The sequence below is a fragment of the Humulus lupulus genome, chromosome 2 (assembly GCF_963169125.1).
Source record: "Humulus lupulus chromosome 2, drHumLupu1.1, whole genome shotgun sequence".
Classification (NCBI taxonomy): domain Eukaryota; kingdom Viridiplantae; phylum Streptophyta; class Magnoliopsida; order Rosales; family Cannabaceae; genus Humulus; species Humulus lupulus.
The window spans coordinates 84,762,062-84,775,326 of NC_084794.1; positions in this window are offsets into that span (position 1 = coordinate 84,762,062).

Consider the following 13,265-nt stretch of genomic DNA (forward strand, 5'->3'; position numbering starts at 1 on the left):
TGGGGTCAATAGCGACACCTATTAACTGTCGGCATTGGTCTCAAATTAACTATCGGCGTTGAGCTTAATAGCGACACCTTTTAACTGTCAGCATTGGTCTAGAATTAACTGTTGGCGTTGAAGTCAATAGCGACACATTTTAACTGTCAGCATTGGTCTAGTGTGAATATGTGGGGGTCGTATAGCCGCGTGTTATTTTCTTGGAAAATTATGAACTTTATGATTTAATGTTGCCTAATTTTAATTTTATATTATTGTAAAGACTATTATTTATTTTTCCTAAACCCGGGTTATATTTATTTTAAAGTATCAATAAAGAAGGCAATATTTGTTTACGATTTATTACGTTAATTTTTTAACATCTTTATTTTCTACAATTATAGTCAATATTTATGTTGTTATAGTTTATTAAGGGTTTTAGATGAATAAAATAATCAAGGATAAAACAAGAAAGTCTAGAACATTCCATCAGATGCTAGGATCTCGTATTACTCAGTCAAATTGGTTTAAACAGCTTTAAGTGTGTTTAAAACATGCAGAAACGTGCTTTAGTATTTAAGCATAAGCCGATATATCACAGTTTTAGGGGCGATATATCGTCTATGCTAATACGGGAAACACGTCGACTTTGTATTAACAAAACCATGGAGCATCGGGAAAACAGGGAAGGCGATATATCGTCTATTATAAGTATATCTATAACATAAAGAGTGCAATTCTGAATTTATAGTTGAGTAATATCAGAATTAATAAATTAACTATTATAATTAAAGAGTTTAATTATTTAGTTTATTTATTGAAGCTTAATGTTATAGGTCCATGGTTCCCGAAATAGCTCAAACAATCAATGACAAAGGTAAATACAAAAATGGGAAAAAAGGACTTATGTGATAAGTAAAATATTTTTCTATGTATCAAACATAATTATTGTTTAATTATGTGTAATTAATTAATTATTTGATTTAACAAAAATATAATTAATTTTGAATTAAATTATTTTTGGGATTTTTGGTATTTAAATAATAATAAAAATTGGGAAAAATCACATGCCATCACTAGCATGTGGTACACGTGTAGCACAGTGCACAGTCACTGTGCTACACGCATAAGAGACTGTGATCAGTTTCTAGGTTCCACAATTTTAGTTATTTAAATATTAAATAAATAATGAGATATTGTAATTTGATTAAAATATTATTATTTAAACAAAAATCTAATAACTGATTAGTTATTTTCAAATTGTTTAAAATAACTAAGATTTTATTTTAATATATTGGATATATTAAATATAGGATATCAGTTTTTCAGAACGTAACTTTTAAATGATAGAAAATTATCTAGAAATCTCTCTCAGAGAAAGAGAACAGTGATAAATAGTTTACAAAACCTAGGTCCAAACTTTATCAGATCTCATGTGTTGAGAATATCTGATAAATAGTTTTTTGCCTATTGTTTGTATAGCGAGCCCACACTCGTTCTTTGTGTGCTGAGGACATTTTGGAAGATCTTGGTGTGAGATCTCAAGGATTTAGCCATACAAAAAGATAGCAGCAAGGAAGGACCTGAGGTAATTTTTCTATTCATGTCTTTGATTCAATATATATATATGCATGTGAAGAAGTAGATCTAGAAATCTTATGTGATTAAATTAACAATTTGATTGTTGTTCCGCTGCGTATAATCTCTGATTTGATCAATAAAAACCAACAAGGTCCCCATAGCGACTCTATCAACACTATTCAAGGTAAGAGTTGATATGAAGGGAAAAATAGTTTAAAGACATATTTAAGAAGAAATTTGTTCTTCGGGCCAAATATGCAATTATATTATAATAGTGATTAATTAATTAATTGCAAATTAGTTGTAGTTAACAAAATTAATTAATATTTAATTATTTTATAATTTTCAAAATTATATTAAATAATTAAATTAATTTCAAATTTATAATAAATTAAATATTTATTTTTGAAAATATTGGATTTAATTAATTAGTAGAATTAATTAAATATCTGTATTTAAGTGGGAGATAATAATCTGATAAATTCAATTTTGATTTGAATTTAAAAGATTAATATTTATTCAAATAATTAATTATATTTGATAATTAGTTAAAAAGATATTTAATTTAAATTTGAATTCAAATTTGAATTAGTTATCAGGTTGTTAGATCTTATTTGACATAGTTTGAATAAATAGTTAAATAAAAATTGAAAAAACCAACATCCCTAAAAATAGGGATGGTACACAAGCATTTATTTAATTAATTAATTAATGGATAATTCAAAAAAATTAGTTTTTGGATATTTTCATTAATAAAATAATTAATTAATTAAAAAGTAAATTTTAAGTTGGTTACAAATTTATTTTTTAAATTTGAATATTTATTTTAAGTATGACTAATCAGAAAATATACAGATAACTTAGATATCTCAAAAAACTGAGTCTATTCGCTCTGTAAAAAATAGAACGATAGTTTTCTCTCCTTGAAAAATAAAGAACCAATTCTCAAGCCTATTATCTTGATCTCATGTGTTGAGTACATCAAGCAGAATCACAAATAAACTATCCTTCATTCTCTAAGTGCCCACACACTTCTTGAGGTGTAGATAACGCTTTGGAAGATCTTGGTATGAGTACTAAGGAGCAGCTTGGATAGGAAGATCATTCTTATTACGAAAAGATAGCAAGGACACTTGATAGGCTTCAAGAGGTATGATTTCTATTCTTATCTTGCTTATGATTAATGTATGTATATTAATGGATCTGCATATTTAAAGGTAGTTTAAATATGTTACAATTTTTTTTTGTACACTGGGCCAACCCCACCACCTTTCCACTGTGTATTAGGAAACTCGTTCCAAACAATTTGTACTAGAGCGGTCATTAATCTCTGCATACATTAATTACTATGCGGGCATAATATACAGTCTTATGTTATTGTAATATATGTGAATGGATGGATGTATGTATGATTATTGTTTATTCTTAAGGGTCGTTAATTATATGGTGTTTTGGGTTTAGGAAATGTTCTTAAAATTCTAGATGAAAAATGTAAGCCATCATAGGAATTTTTGTAATTTAAATTTTCTGCGTTAAAATTATTTGAAAAATTCTGTAAGGGCCGAGCCCTAGGTTCCGTGCCGCAAAGCCCTAGCCTCACCCAGTCGCATGCGCTCCCAGCCCCTGCGTGCTGCCTGGTCAGCGCTCCCCTGCGCCTCACCAAGCAGCCTGCCCAGTGCGCCCCGCGCCTTTGCCAAGCAGCCTGCCTAGCACGCCTCTGCGCCTACGCCAGCCGCACGCACACGCGTCCCTACACCTGCCAGCCCCGTGCGCCCATGCTGTGGCACCAGCAACATCCTGTGCACCCTAGCCGCACCTCCCAGCTACTGCTGTACCCCATGTCGAGCCACCAAATGCAACCGCCCCTAGGATTTTTAAACCCTATGGCTTGCATCTAAAATTATCTATTTAAATTGTAGGCTTAACTAATTTAGCCCATAATTAAAATTGTTTTATTTTGAATTAATTGTATAAGCCCAAATTCAAAACTAGGCCTAATAACTTATAGGGCTTTAAAGCCCCAGTTAATTATTCCTAAAATTTGTTTAAGATAATTAAAAGTTAGTTTAATTCAAAATTAAATGGATAAGTGACTTAATGGATCAAGACTACTTGTGAAGGCCCAAAGTTAAGATAGAGATCCCTTTAGGTCTTATTTAGTTTCTTAGATTTTTTGTGTATATTTTTGCAAGTGTTGTAATTTTTCTAGAAATACCCAAGACACCAGGCCTGTATTTATTTATTTAGTTAGTTAGTATTTATTTATTTAAATATTTGAATGTGATTAAATTGTTTAATACTTTATCATGCATTTTTTTGACATGCCATACATATAACCCACACAGTATTTAAAATTATGCATGCATCTCATATGAATGAAAACATGCCTTAGGATTGCCCTATGTGATTATACGATGGACCATATAATAATAAATCTAGTTTTTAACTAGTTCAAGAACAGAAATAGATTTTAAAAGTTGTTTAATTTCTAGTATTTAATAAAATTATTTTATTAAATTATAGATGATATTCTTAGTAATTATAGCAAAATAAAATTGAATTAATTAGGGCATAGTTCTATAATTTTATTTTTGCTTAATTTGATTAGTAATTATTAGAATATCATTCGGTAAAAATATATCACTTTATTTTTACAACCAATTAAAATACATAAGATGTTTTGAGAAAAAACATATTCTAAAATAGTGAGTGGGAGAGGGAGTTATGGCAATAAGTCTCATAGTCTCCATTATTAGTTAGCACCGACGTAACATGGAGAGGGCCTCGCAACATCATTGCGTGTGTCCCCCTAAGGAAGGCTTCCAACTATGTTATTCTCAAGGCGAACTTCTTTTTCAAGAATAGGATTTAATGATGTATTTCAAGTTTGACTAACCCTAATGAACACTCTTGAGTTAAGTCATTGATTTAAAATAATGGGTTACACTCACAAGGTACATTAGGCTTTCGAGCGGACTAGTGTATTCTTGACCAAACAAGCAGTTGTTTATAAGTCAAAAGAGAAATATTGATTTAAGTTTTCACTTATAAATTTGAGAGTTTGTCTCAAAATTAATTTGGAATTAGTCTAACCTACCCTAAGGCTGGTCCATTAATGTTCAAATTAATTAATCGTGGAATTAGTAATTAATTTTTTATGTGTTCATTAATTTTTGCATTCATGCATCACGTTTTCTATTCCAAAAATTACTGATATTTATTATATGCATAAATTAATTTTAGTTTATTTATTTATTCCCAGAAAATATGTCTATTGGTGAATTACACACCAATGCCTTTCTCAAATCCTTGGTTTTTGAACCTGAAAATATGCAACACTGGTTTTGAGGCAAGTTGACCATTTTTTCTTATAAAAAGATGATGTCAATCGTCTGTAAAAAAAATTCCAACAGAACCACCTTTGGCTACTAGCTATGAAGTAGAAGAAAAATATGCAAATTGGATGAAATCCGATCGGTTGGCACGTTATTGCATGCTTTCAACCATGCCTGATGAAACAAAGGAAAAATATATACACTATAACTCAGCACATGAGATGTGGAGAGCAATGACAGAGGAAGTCTTTGCTGAGTGTCATCGTTTGTATCAAACTAAAAAGGTAATAAGATTTACATATATTTTTTCAATTTTGAATAGCAGATTCAAATTTTTGGATAGTAGATTCAAAAATATGCCACTACTCTAGTTTTCTTTTGTTTTTCCTTTTGCAGAATCAGAATCCTGAAAATGAGGAAGAGACTGATGAGGATTACAATAGTGAGTAAAGAGCTGGAGGAGTTGGAGAGTAGTTTTATTTAGAAATTTTTATTGTTAGTTGAACAATTTAAATTTTTATTTTTGTTTTAGAAATTCTAGATTTCTTTTGAACAAAGAAAACTACAGTCTAGAAATTTAGTTTACTATTAGTAATTTTGATTATTAATGTTCGGAAACTTATTTCTAATTTTGCATGATATTTATTTCTTTTATTAATAAATTAGTTATTATTTAAAGAAATTATCTGTTTACTTGTGCAAATGCTTTAGGATAAACAAAATTTACATACTATAATGAATGACAAATTGTGTAACAACCTAAATATGGACTATAATTGTAGAAATAAATATGTCGAAAAAATAACGTACTAAATCGTAAAAAGTGTTGCCTTCTTTATTGATAATTTAAAATAAATATAACCCGGGTTTAGGAAAAATAAATAATAGTCTTCACAATAAAATAAAATTAAAATTAGGCAACATTAAATCATAAAGTTCATAATTTCCCAAGAAAATAACACGCGGCTATACGACCCCCACATATTCACATCAGTCTTGCTATTGGGAATCCGCTCGCCACCGGTCATCTAAGGTTAACTTATTCTGCAAAAATAAAATAAAGGAATGAGCTTCTAAGCCCAGTAAGGAAAATACATAGAAATTCATACAAAAATCAATCATAAACTCACAATGAATAATTTCACATGCAATACTATATTCATAACAGAAACCAAGGACATAATGTATCCTATATCACCGTCATATTAAAAATCACACATAGGTCTAGATCATAAATTATATACTGCAATCATAACATTATTCATAAACACATCATAAATAACAAATCATATAATCACATAGTCATAACAATCATACCATCAGTTCATACAAGAGTTCATAACAACATTGATTTATAATAATCTTACAAGATCAAAATATATCCTAAGTCATAGGTCATAGTCATAGGTCATAATCATAAATCATGTCATAATAACAAGATAGATTTAATAAAAAGATAAGTGTTTATACAGGGGTGGCAATTAAGCCCTGGACATCAACTTCGGTCCATCATAAAATGTTGGCATTCGAGCCTACCGAACATAAGTCTGTCATATATCATTGGACACCTTAGGTCCAACCACACTTACCCTTTATTGTACCTGAAATGTTAGGTCATACAAAACATAAACTAGGTCATAAACTAAACTACCTAATTTTCCTTACCTTGAGTGTAGTGCACATAAACTATACTTGAGTCATTTATATGCCAATCTCGCTTAAAACCCTATTTCATAAACATAATACCATTATTAAAACATAAACTAATAGGTCTAAAACTCAAGCACAATCAAAACTTAACTAAACCTCAACCTTGATTTTGAAGAAAAACTCTAGATCCTTGAATGCTTGCTTGTAGGGTTTTGACAATAAGAAAGATAACCTTGGTCGTGTGACCTCTTTGGGTATTAGGGTTTCAAAGATATGAAGAGGTAATGGTGATGATGATTTTGGACTCAGGGTTTGTGTTTTGATGGTGGTGCACGACAACAATATGGAGAGAGAGTGTGTGTGAGGGTCTTAAGAAGAGCAAGAATGAATGAAAAAAATGAGAAGGAATAAACTCTATTTATAGGCTCTCAAAAATCTTAATTTCATTCTAACTATAATCCAAATTTAAATTTAAATAAAATAGAATCCTAACTTCTATAGAAAATATCTCTAAATTATTCTATTAATATTTTTATTAAATAATTGAGGAATAATCTAACATTAAACTACCTAGGAAAAATATCTCAATCTCTAACTACCTAAATCTCGTGACTCCAGACTCTTTTGCAGTAAAATCAACATAACTGGAGCTATAAGAGTCTGATTTAGACAATCTTTATACTGTTAGAAAGATAATTCAAATATCTACAAATTTCTAGAAATACTATGTTTCTAAAATCATAATATAAATGGGTCAAAAATGGATCTGAATTTACAGCACCCTAAAGTTACGAAAATTTTATTTAATTATCTAAATAACAACATAATCCACAAATATCTTAACTAACCATAAAATAACAAACTCTAATTCTATAGCATGAATTTGAATTTACTAAGCCCAAAATCTTATTGGGATTTAGGGCTTTATGTAGACTCGATCCATAACAATTCTTAATAATACCATAATTAATTTATTCTTACACATTCACCCATTTTCCCACAAACAAGGCTACTAATACCATAAATCTATACTATGCTATAATAATTATAACCACTAAATATTAAAAAAAAAAAAAACTAAACCTTATTCTATCACCACAACTCAAGTTAAATCTATTCTATAAAATAAAGACAATCTATAATCACATAAATAAAGAGGTCTAAGAGAAAGGTAACCCCTGTTACTACAATTCTCCCCTCCTTAAAGAAAATTTCGTCCTCGAAATTTGACTTACTAAAAACCTTGGGATACCGTTCCCTCATATCTTCCTCCAATTCCCATGTTGTCTTTCTTCAGTGCTATTGCTTCACAAGATTTTAACTATAGGGTAACTTTTGGACCTTAACTCCTTAGTTCCCCACTGTAGAACGCGTACTGGTCGTTCTTCATAACTGCAATATTGTTTCAACTCTAGAGCCTCGTAATGAGCACATAGGATGGATCTGATACATACTTTCTCAACATAAATATATGTAATACATTATGCATTTCAGCTAATGATTGCTATAAAGCCAAACAATATGCTATTTTCCCTACTTTGTCCAATATCTCAAAAAGGACCTATAAACCTCGAGCTTAACTTGTTGGCATGTAAGACATTTTGCTGGAAACTCTACTATGTCTTTCTTCATTCTCAACCACTAGTACATTGTCTTGACATCGTTGTAAATATTGGTCGATCCCAGATGAAGTGAATACAGAGTGGTGTGCGCTTCTCGCATGATACTTTCTCTTAATACGTCCTGATTCGGCACACACACTCGGTTTCTATATCATAGCATACCTTACTTTGTTATCGAAAAATCAACATTTTTTCTGAGCTTTGTAGTGCTGCCTTTTTCTTAGGAAGAAACTCATCCTCTTGTTGTTTTTCCATAATTTCCTCCTTAAATGTTGGCTTGATTGTGAGATCAACTAATTGTCTCGTTATCAGCTCGATTTTGGATTTCTTAATATCATCTTGTAAGGGTTGTGCAATCCTCTTAAGCGTCGTTATGCTACCATAACTCTGTCTACTAAGCACGTCTGCCACGACATTAGCCTTTCCCAGATGATACAAAATATCACAATCGCAGTCCTTAACTAGCTCCAGCCAACTTCGTTGCTTCATGTTGAGCTCCTTTGTGTAAAGAATTACTTTAAACTCTTGTGGTCTGTATAAATCTTGCACTTCTTTCCGTTCAGATAATGCCTACAAATCTTTAAAGCAAAGAACATTGCTGCCAACTCCAAGTCATGGGTTGGGTACCTTTGTTCGTACTCCTTTAGTTGTCTCAAGGCTTATGCAACCACCATTTGGTCTTGCATCAAAACGCATCCAAGTCCTTGTTTTGACGCGTCGCAATATACTACATACTTGCCCTTGTCATTTGGGATGCATAGAACTGGGGCTGTTATGAGCTCGTCCTTTAGCATTTGGAAGATTTCTTCACACTTCTTTGTCCATACAAATTTCTTTTGCCTCCTTGTCAATTTTTTTTAAGGGCGTAGCTATTTTGAAGAACCCTTCAACAAATCGTTTGTAGTATCTAACTATGCCCACAAAACTTTTTACTTCGGTGGCGCTCTTAGTCGTGTGGCCTCTTTGGGTACTAGGGTTTCAAAGATATGAAGAGGTAATGGTGATGATAATTTTGGACTTAGGGTTTGTATTTTGATGGTGGTGCATGACAAAAATATGGAGAGAGAGTGTGTATGAGGGTCTCAAGAAGAGCAAGAATGAATGAAAAAAAATGAGAAGGAATAAACTCTATTTATAGGCTCTCAAAAATCTTAATTTCATTCTAACTATAATCCAAATTTAAATTTAAATAAAATAGAATCCTAACTTATATAGAAAATATCTCTAAATTATATTATTAATATTTGTATTAAATAATTGAGGAATAATCTAACATCAAACTACCTAGGAAAAATATTTCAACCTCTAACTACCTAAATCTCGTAACTCTAGACTCTCCTATAGTAAAATCAACATAACTGGAGCTCTAGGAGCCTGATTTAGACAATCTTTATACCATTAGAAAGATAATTCAATTATCTACAACTTTATGGAAATACTATTTTTCTAAAATCATAATATAAATGGGTCAAAAACGGTTTTGAAGTTACAGCACCCTAAAGTTACGAAAATTTTATTTAATTATCTAAATAACAACCTAATCCACAAATATGCTAACTAACCATAAAATAACAAACTCTAATTCGGTAGCCTGGATTTGAATTTACTTAGTCCAAAATCTTATTGGGCTTTAGGGCTTTATGTAGACTCAATCCATAACAATTCTTAATAATACCATAATTAATTTATTCTTACACAATCACATATTTTCCCACAAATAAGGCTACTAATACCATAAATCTATACTATGCTATAATAATTATAACCACTAAATATTTAAAAAACTATACATTATTCTATCACCACAACTCAAGTTAAATCTATTCTATAAAATAAAGACAACCTATAATCACATAAATAAAAAGATCTAAGAGAAAGGTAACCTCGGTTACTACAAAGTGTTAATAATTATGAATTATTTAAAACAACTAATCCTAGATCTTTTAAACGACAAAAGACTGATTTCGATAGTGAAACATATCTGTGGCACTTGAGATTTGGCCATATTGGTCTAGACAGAATAAATAGGCTTGTAAAGGATGGTCCTTTAAGAGAACTATCTATTGGATCTCTCCCTATTTGCGAATCCTGTCTAGAAGGCAAAATGACCAAGACACATTTCTCTGCTAACGGTTCAAGAGCCACAGAACCACTTCAGCTAGTACATACAGGTGTTTGCGGTCCACTTAATGTACAAGCAAGAGGAGGTTATGAATACTTCATCACTTTCGTTGACGATTATTCAATATATGGTTACCTATAATTAATGCAAAGAAAATCTGAAACTTTTGGAAATTTCAAAGAATTTCAAGCAGAAGCTGAAAAGCAATTAGGATTTTGAAGCTCTTCGATCTTATCGAGGAGGAGAGTACTTGGATTTTGAATTCGAGGACCATCTGTGTGAGCATGGAATTCAATCGTAACTCACATCACCTGGAACGCCACAACAAAATGGTGTTTCAGAAAGACAGAACAAAATGTTATTAGATATAGTTAGATCAATGATGAGTTTCTCATCATTACCACTGTCATTCTGGGGCTATGCGATTCAATGTGCTCAATACATATTGAATGTTGTTCCATCTAAGTCTATCCAAAAGACACCCATAGAATTATGGAATGGTTGTAAACCTAGTTTACACCATTTTTGAATTTGGGGGTGTCCTGCACACGTGCTTAAAGGAAAGACCGGGAAGTTGGAATCACGCTCTGAAGTGTGCATGTTTGTGGGATATTCCAAAGAGACTAGAGGTGGAATTTTCTATAGTCTAAAAGAAAATAAAACATTTGTATCGACAAATGCAACTTTTCTTGAACATGAGTATGTTAATAACCACAAACCTCGCAATAAGGTTGTTTTGGGGGAGATGGTCTCGAATGAAGTTGCAAAGTCACCAGCAACAACCAATGAAAAACGGCAAGAGGAAACTGCTAGTTCTAGTCAGAATAGTAGAGAACCTCATCGTAGTGGGAGGGTTAGTAAACAACCCACGTGATATGAACACGAAGTTCAAATGCTTGTGTTTGACACAAACAAAGACGATCCATTGACATTTAAAGATGCAATGAATGATTCTAACAAGAACAAATGGCAAGAAGCCATGAACCAAGAAATGGAATCGATGTATTCCAATTCTGTCTGGGTTCTTGAAGATACACTTGAGAATATCAAACCCATTGGTTGCAAGTGGATATTCAAGGAGACAAGAGGAGCGGATGGGAAAGTTGAGACTTTCAAAGCAAGGCTTGTAGCCAAAGGTTACACACAGAAAGAAGGGGTTAACTATGAAGAAACCTTTTCTCCTGTAGCCATGCTAAAATCCATTCATATACTCTTGTCCATAGCTGTGTGCATGGATTATGAGATTTGGAAAATGGATGTCAAAACAAATTTTTTGAATGGCTACCTTGACGAAACCATTTACATGTCTCAACCAGAAGGGTTCGAATTAAAAGGTCAAGAGCAAAAGGTTTTCAAGATTCTCAAGTCCATTTATGGAATCAAACAAGCTTCTAGATCTTGGAATCTTAGATTTGATTACACAATTAAAAAATTTGGTTTTGAACAAAACGTTGACGAACCTAGTGTCTATAAACAAATCAAAGATGGTGTACTAGTATTCGTCGTTGTTTACGTTGATGATATATTACTGATTGGAAATGACGTAACATCATTATCAAAGGTAAAGAACTAGTTAGTTGAACAATTCCAAATGAAAGATTTGGGAAAAGCCAAGTATGTTCTGGGCATTAAGATTCTTAGAGAAAGACAGAACACAACTTTGGCACTGTCTCAAGCAACTTATATTGATAAGGTTCTAGAACGCTTTAATATGCAAAACTCCAAAAAGGGTGATATGCCAACCCGTTTTGGAGTATTCCTTTCTAAGGAGCAGTGTCCCAAAACACCTCAGGAAGAGACATAAGTCAGTATCCCTATGCCCCAGCAGTAGGCAGTCTGATGTACGCCATGTTGTGTATAAGACCTGACATTTGTTATGCAGTAGGGATAGTCAGCCATTATCAATCCAATCTTGGATTGTGTCATTGGACTGTAATGAATAATATTATCAAGTATCTTAGAAATACTAGAGATTATATGCTTGTATATTCAGGTGGAGACCTGAACTCAACTGGTTACACTGATTCTGATTTTCAATCAGACAAAGATAGTTCGAAATCGACTTCTGGGTTAGTGTTTACTTTTGGAGGAGGAGCGATAGTCTGGCGAAGTATTAAAAAAACCAGCATTGCAGACTCCACCATGGAAGTCGAGTATATAGCAGCTTGTGAAGCAGCTAAGGAGGCTGTGTGGCTCAAAAAGTATGATTCTGATCTGGAAGTTGTACCAAATGTGGATAAGCCACTAGTCCTATACTGTGACAACAGTGGGGCAGTAGCTAACTCAAAGGAACCACAGAGTCATAAGAGGGGAAATCACATCGAGAGGAAGTATCACTTGCTAAGAGAGATAGTTCATCGAGGAGATGTTGCAGTTATGAAGATAGCTTCAGAGCATAATCTTACAGATCCTTTCACAAAGACTTTATCCATAAAATCTTTTAAGGAGCATGTAAGAAACATGGGAATGAGAGAGATGCCTCTTTTGCTTTAGGGAAAGTGGGAGATTGTTGGGAATTTTGCCCTGAAAACATATGTAGTAGACATTGTTTTATGAAATAAATAAATAAATTGAATTTGTTATGCATATATTTTATGGACTATATTATTCTGTGACAATAGTATGTAAATATCATAAAAATTCCTAAGTTCATATATGTGATCTCAAACACGTATTGGTAAGGGGGGATTGTGTTTGAGATAAATGAACTTGAATAGTTCGCAGTAAAACAAGTTATGTAATATTTAGATTAATTACTGCAAGTACGGTCCACTAGTATTATGAATACATATGATCTAGATCCGGATCACTAGTGTGGTAGGACACTCTAATGGAGGTGCTTTATATATTAGAGAATATATAAAACTGGACCAGATATGTTTATTAATACTTAGTTAAATATCGTTTCGAAGTATTAATTAAATATATCAACTGATGATCATATACAAATAGATCTTAATTGAAGTTATTATGAAC